Below are 16,034 nucleotides of genomic sequence, written 5' to 3' on the forward strand. Positions count from 1 at the left end.
CGTGTCTGTCTGAGCTGGTACAACATCCACCTGCGAGGTTGTCAGCTGTGTGTCTGCTTGGCATAACTGTGTGTGGGACGGCTGGTTACTCTCACCAGTCCTCATTGAAATAGTGGCACGAGTCATGCAGCTCTATATTGTAACCACCATCCAGCAGAGAAAAAGAGCAACTTAAAATGTGACTTGCTAGTGCACAGTTAGCACCTGCAAGTTACCTAGCAGTTAATAGATTGCAAGGTGTGCTTGGATAGCTCAGGGTAGAGCAGGCACCCACATCATTATAGAGGCTTATTCCTCGATGCAGTGGGCCCAGGTTCAACTCTGACCTTTGCTGCATGTCATTCGCATTCATATCTTCAGCTGTCCTGTCAACTAAAGGCCTAAAATGTCCAAAAAATAATCTTAAAAAAAAAGATTGTAAAGCTATTTTTCAGTTACAATGCAAACTATTTTTTTAAATAATTTTATTTAAATTGAATTTGTTTAAATAATACTGTTTTTAACTAGTGAACTGATAGCAATAAACGCTTGATTGTTAACATCCCTAGTCTGGACAGCTAAGCTGGTGATTTTTATAACTTTCCCACTTTGTAAATATTTAAAATAATGTATATCCATAGAAAGTACGCATCAAGAACATTAGTGTTGTGTCCCGGGAGATCCCTGTCCCCTTGCAGCCTTCTAGCCCTGACCTTGTGGTTAAACACCCTGCTGCTGCTTACTTTTCAACAATGGTACCATGGGAAGGCAGGAGATGAGGCGTATGAAAGGAAGAAGCTTATATATACTAAACAGCATAGGCTGAAAAGCAAAGTTGGAAGGCAAAAGTCACCCTGGGGATGCTGGGAGTTGGAGTTATAGCCATTAGTTCACTCAGGAAGAAAGACATCTGCCAGGGTTCAGATGTAAATAAATAAATAAATGCAGCTCTCAGAGAATCTGTAATACCCAGGAGACCCCAGTAAGGGCCTAAAAGTATAGACTTTTTAATGCATGAATGAAATAGTTCATGTACAGTACAACATTGCCACCGGCTATCGCAACAGAAGTGGGTACCCTAGGATGTGAATAGGCTTTATTTTAAAACATAACATTTACAACAACATAACATACATACAGTATGTTTGTTTTAATATTTCAAAGATCTGGTGTCAATCCTGCGGGTTGAAAATGTCTAGAGAGTAATAACTCTAAAAAATAAATAAAAAGCTAATTGTGTTTGCAAAGCCATGTTAACATTACCAGCTGCATTACAGGTAAGCAAGGCAATCATAGCTTAGCATCTGAGGTCTCCCAACCAGGGTTCATAGCTGAATGGTAAAGTAACTTTCATTACAAAAGCCAGTAAAAATTATAAATGACTGTAAATCTGCAATTATAGAAACTGAAAGCCATAACTCATAGCTGAACCAAATCTGACAATGCACAGGTTAAAATTTGAAAATGAGAGATCATGATCTTGCAAAGTTATTGGCTATGCCTTCACAAATCGGCTCTTATACTGAGCTTATGATGCATATGTTTATCTCTGATGACATTAAATCAGTACAGTAAAGCAGTTGCTGTACCTTGTTTCATGTACTGTGCAGTGCATTAAGCAAGATTTTCACATGCATATTTACACATTATGTGTTCAATTGTTGACATGATAATGAGTAGTATTGTCTGTGACAAGTAATCAATTGAAGTTCACAATTAACAAAAAACAGTATTAACTTGGTAGTAGTTACTCTTTAACTGTAAAGGACTCGTGATGTATTGTAGACTGATTCATTGTGCCCAATAGCTCTTTAGTCAGACACCGCCTACCAAGAGCCTGGGTCTGACCGAGGTTTCTGCCTAAAAGGAAGTTTTTCCTCGCCACTGTCGCACTGCTGCTTGCTCTGGAGGAAACTATTAGAACTGTTGGGTCCTTGTAAATTCTGGAGTGTGGTCTATCTGTAAAGTGTCTTGAGATAACTCTTGTTATGAATTGATACTATAAATAAAATTGAATTGAATTGAATTGAAATTGAAATTTAGTAAATTAAAGGGTAACACTACCAAGTTTACATATCAAATTCCATTTACTATTGCTAATGTACAAAATTGAAAAAATCCCTTTGTGGCCCCCAAGGAGCTGTGTGGGGTCGTTTCCTCTTTCCGGGAGACAGTGTTGGGGGATCTCGCTCCTCCCCAACATTTATGAACCACCCTTGTTGACACATTTGCTCTCTGATCCCCTGCGACATCTGTTCCGCACGCCTGCTGTCAACATTGGGTGGGGTGCCACAGGCTACTTATCCCTACTGTTACAGAAGTTGGTGGAGTAGGGCTACTCTTTTAAAGTTAATTTGGCGTAATTGTTTTGTTTTTTTTTCTTATTATTTTTCAACCCAAATAGACTTGTTGACAATGACACTCTGTTATACTGTTTTCAAGAGCTTTAAAAAATGTTTTTTTCCCCTTTTTTACTGCTTTTTAAATAAAATTTTAATTGCATAAACTTTTAATTGGATATTTGGTATGAGGCATGGTAAATATTTTGGGTTCGGATTCACTTGAGGGGTATGGATGTAATGGGTACTTTAATCATATTTCTTTTTTAGAAATTTTTATTTTTTTAATTATAAAATTAAAGGCCAGCCCCGGGATATTGTTTTTTGAATCTTTGAACGTTTGTAAAAATGCTATATTTCCTTGGTTCTCTGCTGTGAAGGTCCTCTTTGTTTTCACAAATATTCATAAAACACTCAGACTTATGATAAAACAAGTCTAAACAGTCTGTTTTAATGCCTAAAGCAAAAGCCATTAAAGCACCCTTATGTGTTGTTTCTTATGGTAACCAACAAAATCAAGGTAAAAAAGCATGTTGATAATTTAATTATGAAAACCGGAAAACTAAAGACCTTGCATGAGTTGTCAAGAATTAATTAATACTCAAGAGAAGCAACAATTTGATGGCAATAGTCTAAACTCTGCATATTTAGATTTTTTCTTGCCCTTTAGAAAAAGTAGACATTTTTCCCGAAACAAAAACCTAAAAAAAGCACTTTCCCTCAGGCTACATGGCAGATATGAAAAAAAGGGCTTTTAAAAATTTTAGTATCAAAAAAGATCTTGGTCGTGGGTTTTATAAAATATTAAATAGAAAAGTGTTTTTCTTCTAAGAAAAGTTCACGGGATCAAGATGCTATTTCATGCTGTGAGCATTTAACCTTTTGGGTGTGGTGAGGGAAAAGTGGATAAGACACTCCCTTTGGGGGGGAGCCCTTTGGGTTCAAATCCCACTGTGATAATCACCAATGTGTTCCTGACAAGCCCCTTCCCCCATATTTTCTCTTGGGGGTGCCCCTGATAATATATATAATGTAATTTATATAAGAGGGCAGCATTAATTTCACTAATCCCAGCGTGCAACCTTTTATCTATTTTTATTAATTAAAAAAAAAAACTTTTGTTTTTTTTTTTCCCTGCACCCCAACATACTTACACCGGTCTGCTAAATCTCGTGAAATTTTCTTAAAAACCCCCAGGCTTTTTAAAAAGGTAAGGGTTTCAAAAAATCGGGCATTTGTTGCGGGGGTTACAGAAATGAAGCATATTTCCTATAATTATGTGACAGAGAAATTGGAAACCCAATTTTTCAAAAACCTGAAGGAATGTGTCCTCGGGAAAGATTTAAAGGCGGGGTTTAAATAAAAAAAGGGAAAAGGCACTAATGGATCCTCCATCCCCCAACAGGGGGATGACAATATGGTTTAAAAACAACCTTAAAATCGTCACACTGGCAGAAAATTTTTTGGATTGTCTATACATATCAAGTAAAAAAAGGGGAAAATCAGTGAATCCCCGAAGTGAAGTGCTGGTTTAAATAATTTATATGGCCAAAAATTTGTCGAAAAAAAGGTTGTTGAAAAGTGACGTCTTTGGGGTCTGAGTGTACTTTTTGTACTTGTCCGGGGCCAATGTTTTTTCATTTTGTTTGGTGTTTAAAAAAAAAAAATTGATCACAAAAAATATAAATTTTAAAGGGTGTTACAATTGAACTTTTTGTTAATTTTAGATTAAAATCCAAACAAAAACAAATAACAAAGTTGGGCTAATCATATCTAATAAGCAAAATCAGAATTTGCTTGGTCACATAAAGATATTACTTTTGCTTTAGATATCTTTTAATTTTCTTTTCCCACAGATCCATGAAAGTTTGCAGGGTGAAGAAAATACGTACATACATACATGGCATTAAAACTGAACAAATAGAACAAAATAAAATATGAAAATGGGAAAACGTATATCACTACTTTTTCACGACATAACCAGCGTCGAATTTAATTTACCCTGAGGGCATGATGTTAATATCATGTTTAATTGCATTTTATTGAAAAAGCACCATGTAAGTTTATGCACGCTAGCATTTCATTAGCCCTTTCCCAAACCTCGTCCAAATTCCCTCCTCGTGTTTTTTTCCCCCCACGGAATTCAGCTGAGGAGTGGAGGAAAAAGGGGTTGGGAAACCCTATTTTAAAGTGACGTCAATTTTTTGAAAAATAAAAAATTAAATATTCCCCTCCACCCCCGAATTAAATTTTTTTGCTACGTTCCATTTTAGAACTTTTTTATTTTACAAACTGTTTAATTTTTATTATCTAATTTAAATTTTTATGATCGCGGGCCCAAACCCCGAGTTAATTCGTCTCCTCTTTTCTCTCTCTTCTGTCATGCCTCTTTGTCAGATCCACGGTAAAAGACTTCCCGGATAATTGCACGTGTATTCTGATTTTAGCTCTTCTAGATCAAAGTTAAAAAGGGACAAATTTTGGGAAATGCTTTAAAGCTGCAAGCTAAAATTTTTTATGTATCTGTAATTTTTTTTTGGGAAAATGGTAAGCCCTTAATTGTTTGGGATTTTTTAAATTGCGGGATTTATATGCCTTTTCTATCTTAAAATATCAAAGCGCTTTTTCCCTCATCAGCAACTCACCCTTTTAACAAATTCTACATTGGCTGAGGCTGCCGAAAGGGGCCACCGTTATCGATAAACACTCAAACCCCCATTCCCAAAATCCAATGCGCAGCATCGGGGGGAACTTGGGGGTTTAGTGCTTGCCCAAGGACCTTCGACATGGAAATGCAGGGCCAGGGGAAACCCCAAAAACCTTCCTTGGCAGGCAACCGCTCGACCCCCTAGCCACGCTATTGTGTGGATGTCACAAATGGGTCAAATAACCCCAATTAAAAACATTTAGGCTATAAAAAAATTCCCTAGCGGTTTTGAAACAAATGGGCTAAAAATTGACCTTCCAAAGAAGTACTCCAAAGTAGTGGTAAAATTTTTTGTGACTTCATAATTTGATTCAAATTCAAATTTTTTTTACAGCGCTAAAAACACAGCAACAGTTTTTTTTTATTGCGCTTTCCATAAAGGCAAGTCAACGTACTCTTGATGTTTTATTAAGAAACCAACACTTCCCCCCAAAAGCAAGCACTAGGCGCCCGAGCAAGAAAACCCCTTTTAAGAGGCAAAAACCCTCAAGCAAAAACCATGGCTCAGGGTGGGCGATCATCTGCCTCGACCGGTTGGGGGGAGAAAAGAGAGGAGACACAGACAGACAGACAGAGAGAGACATGGAGAATTGTAGCAGAGGGTGTTGAGCAGGAACATGGAGGCAGCGGGTTTGACACCAAACCACAGATCTACAGCCAGAACCACCTGCAGGAAGCGATGGGAAAGGAGAGAGGAGAGGGGAAAGAGAACACAAGCCCTACGGGAAAAGAAAAGAAGTCGATTTAGTAACATGCATCAGGGGAAATGAGGTTGATACAGATGGAGAGAAGGAGGAAGAGAGAGGTGCTCAGTGCATCATGAAAAGTCCCCCAGCCGTCTAGGCCTATAGCAGAAATAACTAAGGGATGGTTCAGGACTTTCTGAGCCAGCCCTAACTATAAGCTTTCAAAGAGAAAATCTTAAGCCTACTCTTAAATGTGGGGCGTGTCTCCTCCTAACCCAAACTGGATCTGGTTCCAAAAAGAGGAGCCTGATAGCGAAGGCCCTGGCTCCCCTTCTACTAAAAACTCTAGGGGCCCCAGGTAACCCTGCATTCTGGGGGGCGCAGTGCTCCCGAGGTGGTAGTAAGGTACTATGAGCTCTTTTTTTTTTTAAGATAATTTTTTTGGCATTTTAGGCCTTTAATGGACAGGACAGCTGAAGTTGTGAAAGGGGAGAGAGAGGGGGAGTGACATGCAGCAAAGGGCCGCAGGCCGGATTCGAACCCGGGCCGGCTGCGTCGAGGAGAAAGCCTCTATACATGGGCATCCGCACAGACCACTGCACTATCTGGATGCCCACTATGAGCTCTTTAAGATAAGATGGCGCCTGGTCATGAAGAGCTTTGTAGGTAAGAAGAAGGATTTTAAGTTCTATTCTGGATTTTACAGGAAGCCAATGCAGAGAAGCTAAAACAGGAATGCTGCAGCATTCTGGATCAGCTGAAGAGTCTTTATGGACTTTTTTGAGCAGCTTGATAATAAAGAATTGCAGTAATCCAGTCTAGAAGTAACACATGCATTGACTACTTTTTCTGCATCCTTTTTAGACAGTATATTCCGGATTTTTGCCATATTACGTAGGTGAAAAAAGACAGTCCTTGAAATTTGCTTTATCTGAGAATTAAAGGACATGTCCTGATCAAAGATGTAAATGTGCTGTATTTATATAGCGCTTTTCCAGTCTGCTCAAAGCGCTTTTACATCTACAGGAAACATTCACCATTCACACAATGTGGCCGGGGCTGCCGTACAAGGTGCCACCTGCTCATCAGATACACATTCACACTCCGATGCGCAGCACCGGGAGCAACTCGGGGTTCAGTGTCTTGGCCAAGGACACTGCGACAATGACTGCAGGGGCGGGGATCGAACCACCAACCTTCCAATTGGCAGGCAACCGCTCTACCACTGAGCCACAGCCCGTGAAGATAACTCCAAGATTCCTCACGGTGGTGCTGGAGGCCAGGGTGATGCCATCCAGAGTAACTATCTCTTTGGCTAATGCGTCACGGAGGTGCTTGGGTCCCAGAACAATAACTTCAGTTTTATCTGAGTTTAACATTAGAAAATTACACAACATCCAGATTTTAACATCCTGAAGGCACAAGTAGTTTAGCTAACTGATTAGTTTCATCCGGCTTGATTGATTGATATAATTGAGTATCATCTGCATAACAATGAAAGTTTAGTGTTTTCTGATGATATTGCCTAAAGTAAGCATATATAAAGTGCACAGGATTGGACCAAGCACAGATCCTTGTGGGACTCCATGACTAACTTTGTTTGTTCATGTACAAACTGAAATTGATTTGATAAATAAGACTTAAACCAGCTTAGAGCAGTTCCTTTAATGCCAATTAAATGTTCCAGTCTCTGTAATAGGATATGATGGTCAATGGTATCAAATGCAGCACTAAGATCTAATAACACAAGTACAGAGATAAGTCCTTTGTCTGATGCAATTAGGAAACTGTTTGCATCAGACTATTTCAAACTATTTGAAAACAAGTAAACAAGACTTCTATTTAAAGGCCTGTCTCTGTGTTGCACATAAAACAATGATCGGAATATTTAATTAAAAATAGATGAGGCAGATGTTGTAAGTAATGAGACAGCTGTTGTAATTTTTTTCAAAATGTTATTCCAGGAAACAAGGTTTGCTATTTAAGGTAATTATTGAAATTGAAGCAGCCTCAAGTGCTCTTTTTTAGCGAAAGACAGACAATATCTGGGTTAAAGTTGAATGGAAAAACACTAACTATACATAGTGGTAAAGTGGTTATAGAAGCAAATCATCATTAATGACAAAGAGATAGTCCAGAGTCCTCCTAGGAGGTAAAACAAGGTTGATTATAATGTATGTGCTGTCTGGCTTATACCTTACTGCTGTAGCACAGAAGATTCCCAGTTTGGGATCATTAAAGTCCGTCATCCATCATCCATCCATCCATCCATCTATCTATCTATTGCTGCACCTGGATTTTATATTCATTCTATTATGACTTGGCATGTCTAAGGAAATTAGAAAGCTCTTGACATCTAGTTGCAGTGAATTTAAAGTCATTAATAGGGTAGATTAATGAGTGTATCTATTGTGGGAAAATGTGAATGCTAATATGGTTGTTGGAAATGATGTTATGATGCATTATGCATTGTGTTGATACTAGCTTTTAATATGATGAGTTGAGTCTGTAACAATGTTTCTCTATTTGGTCAAGGATAGAAGGAGAGAAGCTTCCTTATTTCGTTTCTGTTTTTTATCTTTTTCAATGGTGTTTGACAACACCACCTAGTTGTGAGGGGCTAAAAAGCCTAATACGACTTCAGCACCCAGGTTCTGAGAGAGTTGGGCAGGAGACAAAATGGATTTCAAAAGTGAAATATATTTCTTTTATTCACAATAAAATAACTTTAAGTGGAAAAAAGAAACTGAGTAAAATAGTAGTGTTGTCAGTTAAACGTGTCAACAGCTTCAATTTGTTTAATCGCGAGATTAACGTTCTCTTGTTCTAGCAAACTTTCTAGTTTTTTACACATGCTGTTGCAACAACTAGTAATGTTAGAAAAACTACAACACCACACCGGATCTAGTTAGACCGGAAACAAAACAACAGGCACGCCGCACACACTCGTTTGGGCTTTCAAGGCGCCCAAAGAGTAGTAACGTTACGTTTTGAGTGGATGGCAAGCGTGAGACGACAAAAATAGATACCAATAAGATTCTGAATGGAAAGTTTACTTTTTAAAAGTTGCCAAATGGTTCCATTGACAAGACCAAACTGATCTGTGTGTTTTGTTGTTGTGAACTGAGCTATCATCACAGCACGTCCAGTCGGAAATACCACTTGATGGCCGAGCACACAGCTGATGCCGCCTCATTAAATTATTTTTTCACCCTTTTATTGATGGACAGTGTGACAATGTGTGAGAGGTTATTTGCCTCAAGTGTGAATGACTGCTCCAAGGCGGCGGAGTGATATTACCTAGGGAACAGAGAAAGCCGGTTCACATGACAATAACACAAGTTTATTTACCTGCCGCTGTTACTCATTGCTACAGAAGCAGAGTACATTTCAGAAAGGAATCAACAAGATATAGTACTATGGCCATGTTTGAAAGCCAAGCCAATTTTTCTGACTTTGAAGACAATGAAGACGAGGAATGTGTGTTATCCAACGAATCGTACCTGTGTGAGCCGGAATACACAGACAAATAACTAATAGAAACAGATGCTAAAAGGGCATAAAGAGAAAGAGCGACTTTAGAGACAGCACCTGCTGGAGAGGCCGTAGAGAACCGGGACAGAACATTGAGAGACTGGTGTTGCCCATCTGTTTGGTTTATTTTTACAATTTCTAAATACACACAGAATCCCCGTGTTTCCTAGTCCTTCATTTCCAATTCAATGCTTCAATAACAATGCACAAGGTTACTACTAACTTAATTGTTTAGGTACCGTTGTATGGGGGACTGATTTAGAGGTTACACCACGGACGCTGACCAGTTCAGATAACGTGGCCTAGACGGAGAGTTGAGAGATGATCACTGCACACATGCAATAAAGTTCAAGTAAGCAAGACTGCTTTAATCGTCCATTATGTATCGTGTTGGAGCTAAATCCTGCTCCGGTCGCAGGGTTCAGTCAATTAGTAGTCAAAATCTCAGATGTTGATGTGTGAATCCTTTTTATTACATAGGATATCCTGAGATAAAGTTACCTGGATCAAGCTATCACAGCTCTCCTCTTCCTTTGTCTGGCTCTTTGGCTCTTGCACCCCTAATCTTATTCACAAAGGGTGGGGTCTCCAGGTCACAGTGATGTGTTTGTGTGCTTATTTGTTATCTTTTCAGTTGGAATGTGACTGAAAGTTTATGACCCTCAGTTCAGGACTTGCAGAGCAAAAGATCAGTGGGACTGAAACCAGACTCAGGAAGCGTCCCTAACAATCAATTTTGCTTCCGACACATTGAGGAGACCTGGATTCAAACGGAATGTACCAGAACATCTCATGCTATAGAACAGAGTATTGCAAAACAACTTAATGCATGAACAACAAACTTAATGCATGACCAACATGTCTTCATTTATGTTAAAATAATGCTTTTGCCTTTTAGCTTAAATGTATAATGCAAATCACACACAATGTTTAAGCACATTTAACATTTTGAATTCCAACAATTAAAAATAACAAAAAAAGAATAGTATGGCGGAGACTAAGACGCAGGAGGAGGGTTGGTTGGAATCAGGACCTTATAAACCGTGGTAACGCTGAAACACGCGGCTGTGAGCACTCCAAAAGACAAGGATGTGCGTTTAAAACAAGCACAGGACAATTTAGATCCTGTAGTACAAAAAGACCCAACAAATGATGAGAAGCCGTGGTTCCGTCCACTGTCAGACGGAATGCATAAATTACAGGATGATATAACCAAATTAGAGGACTAAGCCAAAACTGCGGGTCTCATATTACGTGCCAAATTGAGAAATAAAATAATGAAGGTAGAAGGTAAACATGCTGTTCTCCACGGCCTTTTAATGCTCATGCAGGGAGCAGCACACCCCATAAAGGACACTCAGACACAAGATAAGGAAGACAAGGTTGATAAGACACAGGGACAGAAAATTCAGACATAAGACCGCCCCCATATTCTCCGGCTGGCACACGTGGAATTTATCCAGTAGTAAACAGTAGTTACCACCGTGTTAACAGATGGTTCAGAGGGAGATGAGAAATGCGCCCCCCCCCCCGAGCCCTTCCGCCCCTTTCCACTCACAGTCAACTCCGCTGCCGCAAAGCGAGAGCGGGCAGCAACCATGGGACAGTACAATATCAGGATTCTGCATTGAGACAACAAAGATATCGCAGCTCCCCTGAAAATAACAGAGGAGGGTTTGCACCCTCCCCATCCAACCAAGCTCAGGGACTAGCTTAGTCCAGATAGAGACAGAACAGAAGGAAACATGTTGGCAGCGATGTACACATCGTAAATTGTCAATTTGGACTACAACAACTTGGCAAAGTCTTGGAGAAATTTGAAGGAGGAGTTCACACTGTACATAGACCTTACCATGCCAGACGCCGAAGAGACCACAAAAGTCCAGCTACTCAACTATCTCATCGGCGAAAAAGGCAGAGAAGTTTGGGAAACTTTGTCGAGTGCTAGCCCTTCAGCTAGGATCACAGTGAGTTCAATGATCAAGCAGTTTCACGAGTAATGCAGCTCAAAGATAAACAAGACCGGTACCGATTTCTTCAGAGGAAACCCAAAGGGTTGGATGAAAAAACCCGGACGCTTGGAACAGACTTAAAATTCTTTCTAAACAGTTTTCAATTTTGGTTTCATTGAGATTCCCCTTTATTTGAGATCAACTTGGGGGGGGATACAAATAGCCAGGGGCTGAGGGAAAGATTACTCAGAGAAGAGACGCTGACTCTTGATACATGCTGGCACATTTGTAGAGCAACATAGCTGTCAAGGGAGAATAGCAGAACACTGCAAGGACAGACAGCGGAGGAGGTACATGCACTAAAACAGGCAGATGAAAGACAAAAAGACATTGAGATACTGTGCATGTTTTGTGATAGAAAACTCGAGAGGAGTTATAAAACGTCCCAGCTTTTGGGAAAAAGTGTAAGACGTGTGGAAAAGAAAATCATTTTTCAGCTCAGTGCAATCAGGGAAGAAGTATAGGAAAAACCAAGAAAGTGGGATTCAGTTACAGAGCGACAGAACAGTGACTCTTCATAGATAAGAGGAAAACTAAAACCGTTAAGAAACTCATGCCGGCCCTGGAGGGGCCCACAGGGGTCCTTTCGTCATCCCTTTTCCCCCCCAATCCAACCACTTTAATTCTTACACATTTTCAAACACAAATTACCAAAGGGTGCGGGGAAAAACCAAAAATCCCAAAAAATTTAATAAAATATTGTAAAAAACCCCCCCAAGAGCTCAGGTTTAAAAAAAAAAAATAGATATAAGAAAAAATACTAAAAAACAGTAAAAAAAATAAGAGCCCTAGAGGACCCACAACTCCTAGGGTTAAAAGCCAAAAAATAAAAATTTTTTTTAAGAGAACTTAAAAAACCCAAAAATTTTGGGGCTTTCGGGCATGGGGGGGGCAAACTTTTCCCCGAGTTTTTGGTCCAACCACCGAAAAAGGCCCCGGGCCCCCCCAGCTTTATTCTTTCTTGGGGACCACAACTGGATCTGGCTCTCTGACCTCAGTTTACCCGCGCTGGCCTATAAATTAGGATGGGGCCGAGATATTGTTTTGGGGGCCCGTCCGTTCACAGCTTTAAAACAAACAAAAAAATCGATCCCAAACGTCAAGATGGGAAATTTCTTTGTAGATTTTTCAGATATTTTTACTTTACTATTTATTTTTGGGGCGACTTTTTACTTCTCTCCTTACATTTAACATAAAATCGTATTTTCTACTCCTTACACTTTACAAAATTTGGCTCGTTACTTTTTGTTTTTGTCAGAGTTGTATGTCGGAAAAAAACGCAGATACGCCCTCACACAGCGAGCGGGTGCACGCGCCACACGGAGAAAAAGTGGAGAAAAGAAGCTGTGCGGAGGATAAAGACCTGAGATTGTGTGTGTGCCTCTTTGACACAGTAAGGGCGTATAACTCATGTTGTCAGGTCACTTAAGCCCGTTTTAAGTCTATAGTTCTTTCATATTTAAGTAAGCTAGCTACTGATTTTGGTGTGGTCTTCACCTGTTCACCAACTTCAATACTGTAGTTCAATTACAAGTGGATGGAACTTGGCTAAGAGAAGTTGCTCCGTCTGTTTTAACAGCCACCTGGGCCAAGGTTGGAAACCAAACCGATTTAATACAGTCCTAATCAGTCCTAACTTTCACAGCATTTCACTGGAGTTATCAATTTGTTTACGTCATCATACCATATTCAAACTAAATAGATGGGGAAAATTTTCTAAGGTTGTTTTCATTTGACGCAAACCAACAGATTAACATTCTGCTTATTCACAGCAATCATTGCAGTTTCTGTAATAATAACATACATGTTTATTTTTTGGTCTATTGGGAGACTCCATTTAAATGTAGCCTTTCCATATAAAGCACGTTCTCCATGTCCACTGAGTTCCTCAGTGTCTCTCTAGTAACATTTGTTGGTCCAGGTAGCTTTGGCATAAAAATGGTCATTCGCAAGGCTACTTTTACTTTTATACTTTAAGTAATTTCCAAGCTTGTACTTGTTATTTTTACTTGAGTAAAGAAGTTTAATCAGTACTTCCACTTTTACCATAGTATTTTTTAACACAAATATCTGTACTTCTACTTAAGTACGGAAAGAGTGTACTTTTGCCATCTCTGTAAAACGTACAGGAAGCCAGTGCAATGAGGCAAGAATTGGAGTTATATGAGCACGGTTTTTGGTTCCAGTTAAAAGACGTGCTGCAGAATTTTGGACTAACTGTAAGTGTGAAAGTGCTTTGTGACTTATAGCGATATAAAGTGCATTACAGTAGTCTAAACGAGAAGAAATAAAGCATGTGTAGCTTGTTCAAAAACGGTTTAACTTTGGCTAAAAGGCAAAGATGATAAAACCTAGATTTCACAACTGCATTTATTTGTTTGTCAAGTTTAAAATCACTGTCTAATTTTACCCCAAGGTTATTTACAACAGGAGGCACAAAATCACTGAGGGGGCCCAAGTCTATTATAGAGTTAGTGGGGCCAAACTGCATGATCTCTGTTTTACTCTCATTTAGTTTAAAAAAATGTTGGGCTACCCACGCTTTGACGTCATTTAAACAGTCAGGTAGGGGTGTCAGGGGGCTGCCTTCCTGCTTTTTGATTGGTATAGAAATTTGACAATCATCAGCATAAAGATGATAGGAGATGCCATGCTTTTTAAAAACTATTCCAAGTGGAAGGAGGTAGAGGGCAAAAAGAAAAGGACCAATAATGGGGCACTCCACAGTTAAGAGGCACACTTGATAAGGTAGAGTCCACCATTTTAACAAAGAAGCATCTCCCTGAAAGATAAGACTGGAACCATTTTAAGGCAGTCCCCCTCACTCCCACACAGTTTTTCAAGCGAGATAATAGAATTGTGTGGTTAACTGTGTCAAAAGCAGCAGTGAGATCTAAAAGCACTAAAATGGCTGAATCTCCAGAATCCGTCATTAAAAAAAGGTCATTAAAAACCTTTAAATGTGCAGACTCAGTGCTATGAAATGCTTTTAAACCTGACTGAAAAATATCTAAAGTGCCATGTGCCTAAAAAAAAAAAAACGGTAGCTGCATAAATACACATTTTTCCCAAATTTTAGATAAAAAAGGAGCTTTGAAATAGGATGATAATTTGAACATTTGTGGCGTCAGTCCAGCTTTCTTAATCAATGGCTTAATCACTGTTTTTTTACAAAATTAGGCACAACTCCAGAAGACAGGCTACTATTTATAATTTCCTCAACTGAGAGCCAATCGTTTCCCATACATCCTTAAAAGTATGGAGAGACAGGGTCTGTGGGGATGTGGAGGTTTAATTTGATTGATGATCTTGTAAGAGATGGCAGTGAAACTGGCTCAAACTGACAAAAATAGCTGAGCAGTGCATGTTTAAGGAATGCTTAAAAGGAGGGCAATAGACTGGCTCTGATATTTGAAACTTTACTGTTAAAAAAGTCAAAAGAATTTCTCACAAGTATCAGGTGACAATTTAATAGAGGTATTTTGTGGAGGGTTCAACACAGACCTAATGGTTTTAAAAAGAACACGTGGATTGGTGGCATTTTGAGAAACTATGTCTGAAAAATATTGTGTTTGTTTAGCTTTTACAATTTTTTGATTGTTTCTCCAGCTGTCCTGTAAAATCTGATAAGACACCTCCAGCCCATCCTTTTTCCACCGGCGCTCTGCCTTACTACACTCTCGCCTGGCTGCGCGAGTGGCTTCACAGTGCCACGGCTCAGGCTTTGGTCTAGGGTGCATGCGGCTTATTGGAGCTACAGTGTCCAGGACCTCAGAACAGGTGGACAGAAAAACATTTGTCAGTTGCTCTGTGTCTGAGGCAGCAGAGCTGCTGTTTGCTTGCACATGAGCAGGAAAACAAGAAGAAAAACAGGAGGAGGTGTTGGGCTTAAGAGTGCGGCTATGACGCACGGGAGCGGGTGGTTTTACTTAATCGTTTAAAACAAAATCAAACATGACAGGACAATGATCCAAAAAATAGCATCAGACACTAATACATTATCAATAGGCAGCCCACAGCACAGTACAAGATCCAATAAATGGCCATGTATTTGTGTGGATCCTGCAACATGTTGAGTTAAATTAAAATCATCAATCAAATCTAAGAACTCTTTCGCCATAGCCTTTGAAGGGCAACAGACGTGCACGTTAAAATCACCAGCAATTAAAATCTTATCATAATTTGTCCTTACAACCGCAGTAAAATTAGAAAAGTCTTTAATAAAGTTATGATTATGCTTTGGCGGTTGGTACATCACCGCGCACAGAACAGGATTACACGCACCCAGGTCAAAGCAACTTAGCTCAAATGAGATAAAAGCCATCGACAATGCCTTACAATGTAAGCAACTCTTTAATATTGTGGCAATACCTCCTCCACGTCCAGTCGTACGCGGTGTGTTAATAAATGTACACTTGGGAGGTAACAGTTCCGAAAAGGCAGTGGACTCACCCAGATTAATCCATGTTTCCGTAGTAAAAAATAAATCCAATGAATGCGCATTGAAGAAGTTCTTCAGAATAAACAACTTATTCATCACGGATCTTGCATTCACAAGCGCACACCTAGTTGAAGCCTGGACGCGGTTAGCTGCCGAAGTTACCCGTCTTAGCGGCTGGAGATGGCCTGGGTTCACTCCACGTAGCCGAGGTCGGCAATGGCACACAGCAAGATACTCATCCAGTTGACCGACAACAGGGACCAAATAGCTGACAGCAGGAGCGACGATATCAAGCGGTAAAAACAAGCCTCATATTCTTGAGGGATACCTGCGTGG

The sequence above is a fragment of the Etheostoma spectabile genome, chromosome 22, assembly GCF_008692095.1.
Source record: "Etheostoma spectabile isolate EspeVRDwgs_2016 chromosome 22, UIUC_Espe_1.0, whole genome shotgun sequence".
Classification (NCBI taxonomy): Eukaryota; Metazoa; Chordata; class Actinopteri; order Perciformes; family Percidae; genus Etheostoma; species Etheostoma spectabile.